Genomic DNA, 5,246 nt, shown 5'->3' on the forward strand with positions numbered 1-5,246 from the left:
TTTGCTAAAATTTTAAATTTTAAGTCATAGAGCAATCTTCTCAATTTTATAATTTAAGAATAATATTTTACCCTAACTATGATGTGGTGGCATTTCATACTTAACTAAAATTTAAATTTGAAAGTCAATAGATTATTAGTGACAACAAAATTATAGTTTAAGACATCCATTCTGTGCAGTGTTTCCAATATTAGAATTTATGATATGTGTTGATTGAATAATTGGTTTAACTAACTTTAATAAATTTAACTTTTGTTTTATTAACTTTTGTTTTATTATTAAATTTATTTTAGATCGTAGTGATGACTTCTGTCTGTGGTATGAAAAGATGCACCGGAGAACTGTCCCCTTCTATTGGCAAAAGACACTGTGATTATCAGCCATGTCCAGGTTTGTCCCCTCTTAACTTTTACAGCTTGCTGAATTTTTCAGAAAGTTCTCGATAAGGAAGATCTTGTTCCATGATATTTTTTCTCGCATTACATTTTCTTATTAAATTAACAATTACCAGTGACTAAACATCATGAATCACGAGAGGAGGTAGTATTGGTTGGCTTTCCTGCATTGTCATAAAGTTTTTCTTTTTTTACAGAATATACCAAAGCTCATCAGATGGAGCCTCAGCCAGATAAAACCAATGGCACTAAACTATGCACTCAAGGTAAGTATTTATTAATAAAATATCAGATTCAATTTCAATCTTTAAAAATTTAGAGGTCAGGCTAGATGGTCAGATCATTAGTTTTCAAAAGTCTCAGGAGAAGACTGATAAGGAGGAGGACCTGAGGAAACTGAGGAGGAGGAAGGAGGAGGACTGAATATAGGAGGGTGACTGGGGAGGACTGAGGAGGAGGGGACTTGGGAGACTGAGATGAGGAGAGGGCCTGACGATAAGATGAGAGAGACTGAGGAGGAGACTGAAAATGAGGATGAAGAGTATGAGTAATGAAGAGGATGAGGAGGACCCAGGAGGAGAGGACCAGAGGAGGACCCAGATGAGACTCAGGACGAGGAGAGAACGACTGAGAGTACTGAGGTGTAGGAAGAGGAGGACGAGGATCCAAAAGCTGGTGTCTCAATTCTCCAATGCCCCTAATATCCATTATTATGTCCCTAATGTCCCCAATGTCTCCCAAAGACTCCAATGTCCCCAAGATGTCCCCAAATGTCTCCCAATGTCTCCAAAGCTGTTTCCTCAATGTCCCCAATGTCCTCCAATGTCCTCCAATGTCTCCAAAAGCTTCCCCTCCAATGTTCTCCAATGTCTCCAATGTCTCCAATGTCTCCAATGTCTTCGTCTTTTTTCGAAAAGATAAGGTGCGGGAGACATTGGAGACATGTCACCCCCCCCCCCCCCCCCCCTTATAAAAAGCTTGTAAGAAGAACGAGACTAAAACGAACTACAAGCCCTGACATTTTCATAGTATTAGGAACAATAATATAGCACTTGTAGAGGTGTATTCTAGAGGCGAGACTGGCTAAATTTATTATTCCAACTATCTAAATTAAACAATATTGTTGATTTGATCTTGAAGGACCATAATTGTGAGGCCATACTTGCCGAATGATGCAATGTTTATTTCAGTATAACCACTTATGTGACTCAATAAATGTATCCTTGTAGCCTTGTATCCTTGTGATCCTAGTATCCATGTATCCTATCAGTCCCAGTTTCTACCTAATGCCGTACCAAGCTGTTGATGGCAATATAAACATTACCAACTTGAGGATGAACTGATCATCTTGTACTGGTTGGATAATGGATATAGAGAAGAGGATTGAATTCAAAATCTTACATAGAGACACAATTAAAAATGTAAGGCCACTAACTAAATCGAGATTTTTAAATCAGTAAATTCTTCGCCAGCTGAATAATGTATGTCGTTTGGTCATATTAATAGTAGTAACTGGGATTTTAATGACAAGCTCAATGCAAACCATTTCATTTATAGTTTACAGGGTTTCCTATTCGTTGTATAACCATATGTTCATTTTCCAAAATTTGATGACACCTTTAGCTGTTTGGCTCTCGGGTATGATGTATTTTATAATAATATTACAGCAGAGGGTCTCAAAATACGAAAGTTAAATATTTTTGCATATTAAGTCAAAGGTCAAAAGTCAAAAGTTGAATTCCGAACTTGATAACAAATGTATTTTGAGACACCCTTACCCACAAACTAAACCATATTTTAAAAGTACTTAATTTTATATTCTAGGAGCATTGTAAAGTACTTCACGAGCAATTGACCAGAAATATCACATCGTTAAAAGAGAGTCGAAAAATATTTTTATCATAATGATATGGGCTTCAATATTGAGCCCCCTTTAAGACTGCGATTATCTGACAAAAGTGCATATGTGCATTGCGTTTGATTATCAATTCCATTGATCAACGGTCCATATAATGAAGAACTGAGACAGCACCTAAAGGTAAGAAAATTTCTACTTTGAAATTTCACAGACACTTTAAAAGTTCCTTAAACGATACTAAATTTGTGTGAAATTTCGAATTGTACTAATTTCGAATTTTGTATCATGAAAGTAAATAGAACAATCATCATTGCACTTTCAAATCGACAGAACTCTGGTCAAGTACTCGGAGATACCTGAAACAATTAACCAACACAAAATCTAAATATCTATATATAATTACTAAGGTCTAAAATTAAAGATACAATAATACAGTCCACTAAATCAGATGATCTAGGGGTAGGTTCCCGTATCTCTACCACATACTTGTGCTCTACTGAAACTCAGTCAATATCTCAACTTCGAGCCCTCAGTTTTTTTCCTGGAGCCACAGCTTTTCACTCCCCGCATATATAGTTCAAGTTGACTAGGGAGGTTTTAGTTTTCACAACGTTAGTATCAGGTAAACTCGAATGGGGTTAACAAAAGTGAAATCCCGTTATATAAAGCAATAAGAGTGAGCAAGTCTTTATTTGCTGCTTCGTCACACATATCTTATATTATATTGACTTTAGCAGTCTCATTTTTCTATTGTATTAATATCATGTTTACATTATTCAGGAACAGGGACAATTCAGAAAGAAGCAGGATCTTGTCAAGTGAACACCTTTAGTCTCGAAAACTAGTTATTGGTGTTTGGCCTTACACCACATTAATTATCGGCTTCAGTGTTATAATCAATGCTCAGGATAGTGATTGAAAGTTGTACAGATACTAACATCTGACAGTTTTTTGCCACCCAACTGCCATACATGCAGTACAATGTCTATAATTGTCTAAATGTTAAATCCTTACCCCTCCATTTTTGAGTCGACAATTGCGCCAATTTTCGCAATATTCGTTCATTTCCTTTATGACAAATTGTAACCCTTCAACTAACACCTTCCATAAGTTATGTCAAAGTATGCATACTGCTTAGCAATATTGCCCTCCCAAAAAGTCCATTAATTGTTCAATATAAAATTATAGTAAAGCTTGGTTTTGAGATTGCAGCTGACTGGCAAACTTCGGCCTGTTTCTTCTGACTGGATTTTCAAAAGGTTCTCGGCTTAAATGCCTATTTTTGGCCTGATACCAATTAACATTTACATTACCAAATTATGCCAGCATTATATTTTCGTTGTTTTAAATTTGTTGATTCTGTAAAATTTGCTAAAATTAAATTTCTTGTTTCATTGAAGCTCTTGTTTCATTGAAGTTCTTGTTTCATAATTGACTTTGCGCATGGAAATTACTTTACTCTACAAAATTTCAACTCCATAAAATTTCAACTCCATAAAATTTCAGTTCAGTTTGGGTGCACAATTTAAATCATCGAATAATCGGACATTGCATATCAGGTTACATGTCCACAATTCCCAATTCTAGTGAAATACCTTATAGACCACATACTGTTGGTTGAAACTTAGTTAGTTTATTCAAGTAGTAAAACTGATGTCCCAAATAAGCACCAATGAACTTACCCCAGTGCACATCTTACACCTAACCTTGCAACCTTAACACAACCCTTTAAGACCCGAACTCTGCCCCTAGTATCGAAAGTGCTGCCATGCATGTTTCATTGACTTTGTGATATATGCAGCACCAAGTCCCTAACTTCCCACAATATTTTACAAGATAGGCTACAGTTAGAGGTGCATATTTGTGAAATTGGTTTTCTATCCTAAAACCCCTATTCATTAGGGTTAACATGATTGATCTTACATTTATCAAGTATGTGGAATCAGTGGCGTAACGTTGCCTGTTGGTGCCCCTCCCTAAAATTGAACAAATTAGGTGATTTAAGAGGTTATGCCGGTAAAATCTCTAAAAAAGTGTGTTTCTAGAGCAAAACGTGCAGTTTTGCTAGTACCTCAGTTAAGTTTTTCAAAATTGTCCCACATTCAAACGACGATTTGGCGCCCCGCTAAGATAGCACCCCCTGCACAACGGGGTCAGCAGAGCCCTTCGTTACGCCACTGTGTGGAATTCTAGTAAGTATAGGACTTTTGAAAACTAATGATCTGACCATCTAGCCTGACCTCTAAATTTTTAAAGATTGAAATTGAATCTGATATTATATTAAATACTTACCTTGAGTGCATAGTTTAGTGCCATTGGTTTTATCTGGCTGAGGCTCCATCTGATGAGCTTTGGTATATTCTGTAAAAAAAGAAAAACTTTATGACAATGCAGGAAAGCCAACCAATACTACCTCCTCTCGTGATTCATGATGTTTAGTCACTGGTAATTGTTAATTTAATAAGAAAATGTAATGCGAGAAAAAATATCATGGAACAAGATCTTCCTTATCGAGAACTTTCTGAACAATTCAGCAAGCTGTAAAAGTTAAGAGGGGACAAACCTGGACATGGCTGATAATCACAGTGTCTTTTGCCAATAGAAGGGGACAGTTCTCCGGTGCATCTTTTCATACCACAGACAGAAGTCATCACTACGATCTAAAATAAATTTAATAATAAAACAAAAGTTAATAAAACAAAAGTTAAATTTATTACCAATTATTCAATCAACACACATCATAAATTCTAATATTGGAAACACTGCACAGAATGGATGTCTTAAACTATAATTTTGTTGTAAAAACATACATTGGTGTATGTTCCCAGTAATGCCAGTGTCACCTAGTAAAGTAAAACAAAATTTAAGTAAAACAAAATTTAAATTTTATTGCCATTACAATGAATAATGATATCATAATAAACAGGGTTGCCGGCATTTTTGAGAGACATTTTTAAGGTTTTTTCACGTCTTTTAAGGCCCCTTTTGACCCA

General features: G+C 35.7%; 1 long non-coding RNA gene across 1 annotated transcript; it reads right to left on the bottom strand.

Annotated features, from left to right (window-relative positions):
* Positions 1 to 1,828: 1,828 nt before the first annotated feature.
* Positions 1,829 to 4,944, bottom strand: LOC134819653 (uncharacterized). Its single transcript, XR_010160790.1, has 3 exons — positions 4,817 to 4,944; positions 4,546 to 4,614; positions 1,829 to 2,839 (listed from the first exon to the last, which is right to left on the bottom strand). It is a non-coding gene; the product is annotated as an uncharacterized LOC134819653 (long non-coding RNA).
* Positions 4,945 to 5,246: the final 302 nt, after the last annotated feature.

This window comes from Bolinopsis microptera, chromosome 1 (assembly GCF_026151205.1).
Source record: "Bolinopsis microptera isolate Bmic1 chromosome 1, MBARI_Bmic_1.0, whole genome shotgun sequence".
In the NCBI taxonomy this organism is placed as follows: domain Eukaryota; kingdom Metazoa; phylum Ctenophora; class Tentaculata; order Lobata; family Bolinopsidae; genus Bolinopsis; species Bolinopsis microptera.